This window comes from Entelurus aequoreus, linkage group LG23, assembly GCF_033978785.1.
Source record: "Entelurus aequoreus isolate RoL-2023_Sb linkage group LG23, RoL_Eaeq_v1.1, whole genome shotgun sequence".
In the NCBI taxonomy this organism is placed as follows: domain Eukaryota; kingdom Metazoa; phylum Chordata; class Actinopteri; order Syngnathiformes; family Syngnathidae; genus Entelurus; species Entelurus aequoreus.
In genome coordinates, this window is record NC_084753.1 from 33,885,540 (window position 1) to 33,898,527 (window position 12,988).

The following is a 12,988-nucleotide window of genomic DNA, read 5'->3' on the forward strand; positions in this document are numbered from 1 at the left end:
GGTCAGGAGTACGAGGCGATCAACCCACAGGGGGGTTTATGTACGAGTTATTTTGGGAAGCACAGAGGAGGAAGCACTTCCATCAATACCCGGCTCGACCAATCATGTCCCCCCCACCCCACCCCACCCCACCCCACCCCACCCCCCGGGCTCGCCCCCGTCTGTCAGCCCCCTCTGTTCATTTGCACAACCTCAATTAGCCTTCAGCGGGGAGAAGAAAGGAAGTGGACACTCCAAATCCTTTTTAAAGGACCTATTCACTGTGCACTGTACTGGACCGTGTCCATGAAATAGACCTGATACCACGTTTGATGTTTCAAACTCCAACACGCGTTTGTGACGTTCATTCGCCACTTTCACTGGATTCGCTTGCTTTATTCGTCAATGCAGGTTATACAAAGAAACCTCCTGGTAGCAGCGTCTCAAAAATTAGTTTGGGGTAGCTTAAAGGCCTACTGAAATTTTTAAAAAAAATTTAAACGGGGATAGCAGATCCATTCTATGTGTCATACTTGATCATTTCGCGATATTGCCATATTTTTGCTGAAAGGATTTAGTAGAGAACATCGACGATAAAGTTCGCAACTTTTGGTCGCTGATAAAAAAAAAGCCTTGCCTGTACCGGAAGTAGCGTGACGTCACAAGTTGAAGGGCTCCTCACATTTCCCCATTGTTTACATTAGCAGCGAGAGAGATTTGGACCGAGAAAGCGACGATTACCCCATTAATTTGAGCCAGGACGAAAGATTCGTGGATGAGGAACGTGAGAGTGAAGGACTAGAGTGCAGTGCAGGACGCATCTTTTTTCGCTCTGACCGTAACTTAGGTACAAGCTGGCTCATTGGATTCCACACTTTCTCCTTTTTCTATTGTGGATCACGGATTTGTATTTTAAACCACCTCGGATACTATATCCTCTTGAAAATGAGAGTCGAGAACGCGAAATGGACATTCACAGTGACTTTTATCTCCACGACAATACATTGGCGAAACTCTTTAGCTACAGAGCTAACGTGATAGCATCGGGCTCAAATGCAGATAGAAACAAAAGAAATAAACCCCTGACTGGAAGGATAGACAGAAAATCAACAATACTATTAAACCAGGGACATGTAACTACACGGTTAATGCTTTCCAGCCTGGCGAAGCTTAACAATGCTGTTGCTAACGACGCCATTGAAGCTAACTTAGCAACGGGACCTCACAGAGCTATGCTAAAAACATTAGCGCTCCACCTACGCCAGCCAGCCCTCATCTGCTCATCAACACCCGTGCTCACCTGCTTTCCAGTGATCGACGGAAGGACGAAGGACTTCACCCGATCATCCGTGCGGTTGGCGGCTAGCGTCGGATAGCGCATCTGCTATCCAAGTCAAAGTCCTCCTGGTTGTGTTGCTGCAGCCAGCCGCTAATACACCGATCCCACCTACAGCTTTCTTCTTTGCAGTCTTCATTGTTCATTAAACAAATTGCAAAAGATTCACCAACACAGATGTCCAGAATACTGTGGAATTTTGAGATGAAAACAGAGCTTTTTTGTATTGGATACAATGGTGTCCGAATACTTCCATTTAACTAGTGACGTCACGCGCAAACGTCATCATACATAGACGTTTTCAACCGGAAGTTTAGCGGGAAATTTAAAATTGCACTTTATAAGTTAACCCGGCCGTATTGGCATGTGTTGCAATGTTAAGATTTCATCATTGATATATAAACTATCAGACTGCGTGGTCGGTAGTAGTGACTTTCAGTAGGCCTTTAAGCCGGAGTAGGACCCCAAAGCAGAGATGGACAATTGAGGAAAAAAGGATATTGTTTAATAACAACAAAAAAAAACACTCAGGAGAAGTGAAAAAAAGGTGCACTCACAAGGAGTGGAGAAGAAACAAAAGACACACTCAAAAGGAGTGGAGAATAGGCTACACAACAACGTTTAATCAATGTTAGTTTCTGACGTTGATTTGACCGTTGACATTTGCTCATTTCCCAACCAACAACGTGGATCCAACGTTGTCTCAATTTACAAATGCAACTATTTTGCAATGTTGTTTCAAAGTAAGTTTTCAAGGACATGTACGTATAACTAGTGGTTAGAGGGTCCGCCCTGAGATCGGTAGGTCGTGAGTTCAAACCCCGGCCGAGTCATACCAAAGACTGTAAAAATGGGACCCATTACCTCCCTGCTTGGCACTCAGCATCAAGGGTTGGAATTGGGGTTTAAATGCTCCCCTCACCTCCCAGGGGGTGATCAAGGGTGGTGGGTCAAATGCAGAGAATAATTTCGCCACACCTCGTGTGTGTGTGACAATCATTGGTACTTTAACTTTAACTTTAAAAATCAACGTTGTATCAGTGTCTAGTGCCTGCTGGGGAGTTACTTTGCATCGGTCTGTGACGCTCGGGTGGTGTTCCCAAGATGCAGAAGACCGAGGAGGCAAACGTGCAGGTAAATAACTATTTAATGTAATGTAATATATATTTGTCACGGCCAGGCGCATTGAATGCGCCCTCATCTTTGCGTCCTGACGAGCGCACCACGGGCCACGCCCTCGCGCCTGCAGACAATCTGCAATCAGCGCACCTGCCCGTGATGAAAGAGCTGCCTTCATAAGCCTGCTCAACCTGCCATCCCGCGACGGAATATAACCTTCTGTTTCGCGTACAGTAAGCCATGACCTGCTTGATGCAGTCCAGCTCTCTCTCTGTGTTTTCTTGTGTCGTCCCCGCAGTACCCTCCGTCGCCTTGAAAGTGAGCTGTGCGTCTCACTTTTCCCTGGATCCTCCTCTGGACTCTGACTGCCTCCCTTGATCCGTCACTTCCCCCGCTTTGGACTCAGACCTGTACACTTCTCTCTCCTCTGGACTTCCTAGTCTCTCGTTCAACATTTACGGTAACACTCAACAGCTAATCTACACGCATAGTCTTACACCATACACACTCTTGGATTTTGTCACACTCCATTTCCTTAGTTATTATAGTTAGTATTGTTTGATTATTATATATATAGATATACTAAATCTCATAGAGCTACATTCTCCCCCCTGGTGTCTGTTGCCGTCATCTTCCCTCAGTAACCATAACAATATATATATAAAACGCCCTATAACCCGCAGACAACCTAACTGAGCTAATGCTACTAGGTAGCTAACGGCGCTACTGTTAGCCAAGAGTAAACAAATGTTCTACTGCTTCACGTAACATGACAAATGTTTTGAGCTAAACAATGGAGCGATGATGAAATAAAGGTGTGTTTAGTCAAGTCACAAAAGTATATCATGTATCACTTAGGTCAGGGGTCACCAACGTGGTGCCCGCGGGACCAGATGAGTAGCCCGCTGGCCTGTTCTAAAAATAGCTCAAATAGCAGCACTTACCAGTGAGCTGCCTCTATTTTTTAAATTGTATTTATTTACTAGCAAGCTGGTCTCGCTTTGCCCGACATTTTTCATTCTAAGAGAGACAAAACTCAAATAGAATTTGAAAATCCAAGAAAATATTTTAAAGACTTGGTCTTCACTTGTTTAAATAAATTCGTTTTTTTTTTTTATTTTGCTTCTTATAACTTTCAGAAAGACAATTTTAGAGAAAAAATACAACCTTAAAAATGATTTTAGGATTTTTAAACACATATACCTTTTTACCTTTTAAATTCCTTCCTCTTCTTTCCTGACAATTTAAATCAATGTTCAAGTAAATTTATTTTTTTTATTGTAAAGAATAATAAATACATTTTGATGTAATTCTTCATTTTAGCTTCTGTTTTTTCGACGAAGAATATTTGTGAAATATTTCTTCAAACTTATTATGATTAAAATTCAAAAAAATTATTCTGGCAAATCTAGAAAATCTGTAGAATCAAATTTAAATCTTATTTCAAAGTCTTTTGAATTTCTTTAAAAAAAATTTGTTCTGGAAAATCTAGAAGAAATAATGATTTGTCTTTGTTAGAAATATAGCTTGGTCCAATTTGTTATATATTCTAACAACGTGCAGATTGGATTTTAACCTATTTAAAACATGTCATCAAAATTCTAAAATTAATCTTAGTCAGGAAAAATTACTAATGATGTTCCATAAATTATTTTTTTTATTTTTTCAAAAAGATTTGAATTAGCTAGTTTTTCTCTTCTTTTTTTTCGGTTGAATTTTGAATTTTAAAGAGTCGAAATTGAAGATAAACTATGTTTCAAAATTTTATTGTCATTTTTTTTCGTGTTTTCTCCTCTTTTAAACCGTTCAATTAAGTGTAAATATCACTAATTATTAATAATAACAGAGTTAAAGGTAAATTGAGCAAATTGGCTATTTCTGGCAATTTATTTAAGTGTGTATCAAACTGGTAGCCCTTCGCATTAATCAGTACCCAAGAAGTAGCTCTTGGTTTCAAAAAGGTTGGTGACCCCTGACTTAGGTCATAGTGCACTTAGTTAGCAGTATACACGCCAAGGGCATGTTTCAAGCCAATCTATGAAGAATGAGCAGTTTATCGGCTGTATGAGAACCGACCTCCTTTCCCTCGACAACATAAATAACGTTCCACTGTGTCACTCTGGCAAATAATAATGAAATAATAACGCGGAGGAGGGCGGCTCGTCAACAGAAACGCTGAGTGACAGCTCAAATGCACCTGAGGCGAGTTGGCGGGGAGATATTTTTGTCGCAGCGCTCACTTTAGGACGAGACTCCGCCGGGCGGGATATTATTAGGGCGACGGCGGGCCTTATCCGCCGCGAAGGCTCCGGCGGCTCATTTCCTGTCGCCGTGTGATTGATGCTCGCCGTCTTCCGGGTCACCTGGGAGCTTCTCACCAGGCGTCTCATTGCCGTCTCGTTTCATGTCGCCCGGGTCATCTTCGCACCTGTCTCTCCATTCCGCGCCACGTCACACCAGATTACTGTTACGCTGCCAGCAAGAAGCATCCATAAATCTACAACTCTCAATTTTATTTTTGAGGATAGAAACTCCACCGGACAATTTATTAGGTACACCCTTTATCCAACACAAAAAACCCTATCTGTGCAAAAATAACAACGTTCACATTTTTAGTATTATGTCATTCAATTTAGATATTTAGTGATCTACAAAACCCCAAACCAGTGTGTAAATGGTCAATAAAAACAGAATACAATGATTTGCAAATCCTTTTCAACCTATATTCAATTGAATAGACTGCAAAGACGAGATATTTAACGTTCGAACTAGAAAACATTGTTATTTTTTGCAAATATTAGCTCATTTGGAATTTGATGCCTGCAACATGTTTCAAAAAAGCTGGCACAAGTGGCAAAAAGGACCGAGAGAGTAGAGGAATGCTCATCAAACACTTATTTGGAACATCCCACAGGTGAACAGGCTAATTGGGAACAGGTGGGTGCCATGATTGGGTAAAAAAAAAAAAGCAGCTTCTATGAAATGCTCAGTCGTGCACAAACAAGGATGGGGCGAGGGTCACCACTTTGTGAACAAATGCGTGAGCAAATTGTCCAACAGTTTAAAAACAACATTTCTCAACGAGCTATTGCAAGGAATTTAGGGATTTCACCATCTACGGTCCGTAGTATCGTCAAAAGGTTCAGAGAATCTGGAGAAATCACTGCACTTAACATTGAATGCCTGTGACCTTCGATCTCTCAGGGGGTACTGCATCAAAAAGCGACATCAGTGTGTAAAGGATATCACCACATGGGCTCAGGAACACTTCAGAAAACCACTGTCAGTAACGAAAGTTCGTCGCTACATCTGTAAGTGCAAGTTAAAACTCTACTATGCAAAGTTAAAGCCATTTATCAACAACACCCGCTGGGCCCGAGCTCATCTAAGATGGACTGATACAAAGTGGTAAAGTGTTCTGTGGTCTGATGAGTCCACATTTCAAATTGTTTTTGGAAACTGTGGTCGTCGTGTCCTCCGGACCAAAGAGGAAAAGAACAATCCAGATTTTTATAGGCGCAAAGTGTAAAAGCCAGCATCTGTGATGGTATGGGGGTGTATTAGTGCCCAAGACATGGGTAACTTACACATCTGCGAAGGCACCATTAATGCTGAAAGGTACATACAGGATTTACAGCAACATATGTTGCCATCCAAGCAACGTTACCATGGACGCCCCTGCTTATTTCAGCAAGACAATGCCTAGCCACGTGTTACAACAGCGTGGCTTCATAGTAAAATGGGGGAAATTCCTGGTAATTCCGAGTAATCAGGGAATTTTCCAAACCGGGAAACATGCTGGCTTGAATGTCCAGGGTGAGTGGAGTGTGTGGGTGGTGGACCGGTTCGAATCGGTTAAGAAATGTGGGATATGGAGAGTTTTGTATATTGCCCATTCATTTTCAACGGGGTAAATTCCTGGTAATTCCGGGTAATCAGAGAAGTTTTCGAAACCCGGAAACATGCTAGCTTGAATGTCCAGGGTGAGTGGAGTGTGTGGATGGTGGACCGGTTCAAATTGGGTGAGAAATGTGGGATATGCAATAGATTGTATAATGCCCATTCATTGTCAATGGGAAGATAATCCCGGGAAATTCTGGCAAAACCAGGAAATTTAGGAAAGGGAGAACATGTTTTGAGTTATTTTATATATTTCTGAAGAGTAGTGTGGGTGGATGGTTGAAAGATCGGAATCAGGTTTTAAAATGTTGAGAATTGAGGCGTTGTAGAACTTTGAATATGCCCATTCATTTGAATGGGAATTTCCTGGAAATTGGGAGTTTCGGGAAAACCGGGAATTTTTGAAAATATTGATACTAGCACCAGCTGCTATTTAGACCTGCTTTGCCCTCCAGTCAGTGCTGGAGTATTGTCGCTGTAAGCTGCATGCTGTGGACTTTTTTCCTGTTTGCTGGTTCCTGTTCCCAGTTTGCCTGTTCCTGGTTCCTGGTTTGGGTTTTGCCTTCATTTTTTGGACATTAAATCCTGTTTTCCTGCACCAAGCCTGCCGTCTCTGCATCTCGGGGTTCGTCACCACCTCTACTTGACACATTTGGGCTAATTTCATTCATATAAACCTACAATTAATGGATTTTGATACTTGGCATCATCTTAGGAGTATAGTTACTTTTCAAATAGCATCGTGCTAATGTTATCATACGAACATTTTATGCTAGCTTTTTTTTTTGCTAATTCTGTATGTTTAAACATAAAAATAATGAATTTTTTGATACTCGGTGCAACCTTGGAAGTACTGTATTTTTCGGACTATAAGTCGCAGTTTTTTTCATATTGCGACTTATACTCAGGAGCGACTTATGTGTGAAATTATTAACACATTACCGTAAAACATCAAATAATATTATTTAGCTCATTCACGTAAGAGACTAGACGTATAAGATTTCATGGGATTTAGCGAATAGGAGTGACAGATTGTTTGGTACACGTATAGCATGTTCTATATGTTATAGTTATTTGAATTTGTTAAATGCTTTATATAAGATTATTAATGTATTATATTTAACAAGGTCATCAAATTTGAGCAACTTTGATTGCATAAACAGATTATGAGTATGTTCGAAATAACCAACGTTGTGAATGATCCGCACTGCTGTTTTCTGTAATATGATCAGAGGATGAATTGTGTTGTGGTAAGTATTCCCCCATACTTCAACACAGTATGTAAGGTATGGCAGTACCAAGGTGCAGTATAGCGTACGGAGTGCATTTTCATTGAGGTATAGTTTTGCTTTCTTTATAATTGAGAGGCTTTTGGAGATTTTTGTTTTAATGTGTCTGACATGAGGTTTCCATGATAGTTTACTATCAATTATTACTCCCATTATCACATGTTCTATATGTTATAGTTATTTGAATGACTCTTACCATAATATGTTACGTTAACATACCAGGCACGTTCTCAGTTGGTTATTTATGCCTCATATAATGTACACTTATTCAGCCTGTTGTTCACTATTCTTTATTTATTATAATTTGCCTTTCAAAAGTCTATTCTTGGTGTTGGCTTTTATCAAATACATTTCCCCAAAAAATGCGACTTATACTCCAGTGCGACTTATGTTTTTTTCCTTCTTTAATGTGCATTTTCGGCCGGTGCGATTTATACTGCGGAGCGACTTATACACCGAAAAATACGGTATTCTAACTTAAGTCATATTAAGATGCTAACATTAGCATGCTACCATTTTATGCCAGCATTTTTGCTCAATTAATTCGTATAAACCTACAATCAATGGACACGATTAACTCCGACACGTACCTGGCAATCGGTTTCATTTCCGATTCTATGGTTATCATCGCGCCTTTCCTTATGCTAAGCTGTGAGCTGGAACAGTTGGTGGGTTCCTGGGTTCCTTATTATTAATGTTCCACTTTGGAAAGACACCTGCAATAATAAACGCGGGACAATTCGCTGTAGTTGTGCACAAAAGATCAATTTCACTCCAGCATAACGCGTGAAGAACGCATGAATATCGAATCGGTGTTTGTGACTGTTCGTGAAAAGCGTGCGTCGAGCAATGAGGTCAAAGCAAACAACGCAATAGCGGTAATAATAATTCCGTAATGTACATGAATAATGGCAGATTAGAATATGCATCCACCTCCTTTACAGATAAATCTGTTGAGGATTAGCGTGAAAACATCCTCAACAAGGAAACATTATGTAAGGGCTAAAAAAAGACCACCACTAGATGTTTTAAAATATCTTTTATGTATTTTTGTGTGTATGTATTTAAATGTGTTTATATAGCACACAAATACAGCCATATTTTTCTCTATGTCGCCCTCAACATTTGGACAGCTCTGGATGTGTGTCTTTTTAGACAAGATTACGTGCAAATGTTGCCCTCTTGTGGACACGAGTGACACTACACGGAGTCTTGATTGAAATTATTAAAAAAAACATATTTACAACATTTAAATAGATTATCTGTTTTTAAATTGTATACACTGTGTACAGTTAGTGTGGAAACACTCAAGTTACAACAGTTAGTGTTTTAATTACTGTACTTGTGTTTATTTATTTTGCGTATGTCTCCCTCTGGTGGACACTATGTGTATGACAGCTGGCTGAAAGACAATTCGCCCACACGATTGTTTTTTTTTTTAAATTGGGGAAAATTATGAATCGATTTAGAATGAGAAAGGATGAATATGTGATGAATAAGAATCGCGTTTCGGATGTGAATCAATTTTTTCTGCACCCCTAAGGATGTGAATCTTTGGCACCAAAAGATTCAATTCGACTCAGATTCTTGGGTTACGATTCGATTAGGAATCAATTCTCGATTCAACACGATCGTTGATTAAAACCGATTTTCACGGTGTGTGTACTATTATAGTTGTAGGTTAAAAAAGCTCCTTCTGGCAAAAAAAAAAAAAAAGTTGCTATATTTATGTGTGTATATATATATATATATATATATATATATATATATATATATATATATATATATATATATATATATATATATATATATATATATATATATGTGTGTGTGTGTGTGTGTATATATATATATGTGTATAAATGTGTGTGGGTGTATATATATATGTGTGTATATATATATATATATATATATATATATATATATATGCATGTCGAAAATGGATGGATGATGGATAAATATACGTATGTATATATGTATCTATGTATGTATATACAAATATATGTGTACATATATGTATATATACGTATATATGTAAGTATATAATACATATTTATATGTATGTATATGTACATATGTATAAATGTGTATATATGTATGTATGTGGGTATATATATATATATATATATATATATATATATATATATATATATATATATATATATATATGTATATATATATATGTATATATATACATATATATATGTATACATATATATATATGTATATATATACATATATATATATGTATTTATATTTGTACATATGTATGTATATAAATATATGTACGTAGAAATCAATGTATGTATATACATATGTGTACATATAGGTATATGTATATATACGTATATATGTAAGTATATAAATACATATTTATATGTATGTATATGTATGTATAACTATACCATTGGCGAGTAAGTCTGTATTCTGGACATTGAATATTGTGGAGTGTTTTTTATCTTTTTAAAAATATATATTTTATACAAGTATTTTATATATTTTATTTCTGCTTGTATTTCTTTTATTTCGGTTTTTATCGTTGTATGGTTTCTTTTTCTGTGATATGGATCCCCCTGGGTCTGAAATAAAATGACTACTACTACAATAAATACATATATATATATATATATATATATATATATATATATATATATATATATATATATATATATATATATATATATATATATATATATACATATATATATATATATATATATATATATATATATATATATATATATATATATATATATATATATATATATATGTATATATATATATATATATATATATATATATATATATATATATATATATATATATATGTATATATATATATATATATATATATGTATATATATATATATATATATATATATATATATATATATATATATATATATATATATATATATATATATATATATATATATATATATATATATATATATATGTATATATATATATATATATATATTGGATGTCCGATTATGGCTTTTTTACCGATATCCAATATTCCGATATTGTCCAACTTTTAATTACCGATACCGATATCAACCGATACCGATACATACAGTCGTGGAATTAACACATTATTATGCCTGATTTGGACAACCAGGTATGGTGAAGATAAGGTCCTTTTAAAAAAAAAAAAATCAAATTAGATAAATAAATTAAAAACATTTTCTTGAATAAAAAAGAAAATAAAACAATATAAAAACAGTTACATAGAAACTAGGAATTAATGAAAATTAGTAAAATTAACTGTTAAAGGTTAGTACTATTAGTGGACCAGCAGCACGCACATTCACATGTGCTTACGGACTGTATCCCTTGCAGACTGTATTGATATATATTGATATATAATGTAGGAACCAGAATATTAATAACAGAAAGAAACAACCCTTTTGTGTGAATGAGTGTAAATGGGGGAGGGAGGTTTTTTGGGTTGGTGCACTAATTGTAAGTGTATCTTGTGTTTTTTATTTGGATTTAATAAAAAAAAATAAAAAAATAAAAATGAGACTGATAATAAAAAAAACGATACAGATAATTTCCGATATTACATTTTAAAGCATTTATCATCTCTAATATATATATATATATATATATATATATATATATATATATATATATATATATATATATATATATATATATATATATAAAATGATGAATATGATGATGATAAATGTTGAAAAAGAATCGTGATTGGAATGTGAATTCATTTTGTTGTGCACCCCTACTCCTATGTACTATAATCATTCTCTGTAAAATGTGTATTTTGTATATATATTTGGGTATTTGGAACGCATTAATTTCAATCAATCAATCAATGTTTATTTATATAGCCCTAAATCACAAGTGTCTCAATTTGATTTACATCCCATTTGATTTACATCCCATTACATTATAGGAAAAATTTGTAGAATATATTTGAACAACACAACAAAAAAACACACAAATATTTGTGAAAATAAACAGAGCAAAACTGAAAAGTATCGATATTGCCACGCTGGTATCAGTTCGAAACCAAAATTTAAAAAAAAAAATGGTATCGACAAACCCGATATTTGACACGATACGCCCACCTTGACAAGAGCGAAAGCTGGATTTCTTCTTCTTCAGTCCTGAGTCGAAATTTGCTCAGCAAAACAAAAACGAAACCCGACAAGGTGGATGACAATCACATTTCCCGAGGTCCCTGAAAGCAGCAGCCTAACGTCACATTCCAGGTGTTCGGCCAGCATGGCAAGTGTACCCAGACGCCAACGTGAGTTGAAGCACCCCAGACAGGACGTGACGTCACAGCTCCTAATCCCTAACCTCGACCTAAAGGAAGCGGGAAGGTGATCTTTGCCCCCACTTGCTTCTTTCCTGACCGCTGCACCGTGCTTGTCCTCTTCCGCCCGACGTCTGCACACGGCACGCCACGGAAAGACGACGAGGAAAGACAAAAAGAAAGGTCATTTCACCTGACCAGGTGAGCGTTTTCGCTTTAAAAAACGTCTGTTTTCTGCTTTTTAAAGTAAACACTGGCGTGCCAATCATCCATAATGTTGATAACACGTCAGTAATTAAATATAGTGTTAATTTGCCGCAGGTGTTGTGACTGTCAATGGAGGCTAACGCAAGTCATGTCCTCATTTAATAATTTAATTGATGTTTTATTAACAGTTAATTTACAACAGATGTTTATCTTTCACTTGTAGTGCATCTAAACTGGTCCTGCTTGATAAGAAACGTGATTAAAAACATTCAAACACTTACTCATATAAAAGTACAAATGTATATCAGACATCGTGTAGGAACATTATAAAACTGCCTCGTCACTTTTGTGCTAGCATGCTAACGTTAGCATGCTAACGCTTTCTACTAGCTAATGTTGTATGTTTAAACCTCAAAATGGTGCCGTCTTAAAGGTATGTTAACTATTCCCATGTCATCCTTGACATGCTAATGTTTTTAGTGTGCTTTTTAGCCAATTTTGTACGTTTAAACCTCAACATCATGGATTTTTGATACTTGGTGCCGTCTTGAAAGTATGCTAACTTATTCTATGCTTACATTTTATGCCAGCATTTTTGCTCATTTCATTCGTATAAACCAACAATTGACGTTAGAGATGTCCGATAATGGCTTTTTTGCCGATATCCGATATTCCGATATTGTTCAACTCTTAATTACCGATTCCGATATCAACCGATACGATATATACAGTCATGGAATTAACACATTATTATTATGCCTAATTTTGTTGTGATGCCCCGCTGGATGCATTAAACAATGTAACAAGGTTTTCCAAAATAAATCAACTCAAGTTATGGAAAAAAATGCCAACATGGCACTGCCATATTTATTA

General features: G+C 36.4%; 1 protein-coding gene across 7 annotated transcripts in view; it reads left to right on the top strand.

The window, feature by feature from the left end:
• Positions 1-11,893: 11,893 nt before the first annotated feature.
• Positions 11,894-12,988, top strand: part of LOC133641164 (exocyst complex component 3-like protein 4) — a 37,418-nt gene continuing 36,323 nt past the window's right edge. For all 7 annotated transcript variants that reach the window (XM_062035083.1, XM_062035087.1, XM_062035086.1 and 4 more), the window contains exon 1: positions 11,894-12,109. The gene's annotated coding sequence lies outside the window, so the exon portion shown is untranslated. The remainder of the gene's footprint in view (positions 12,110-12,988) is intronic.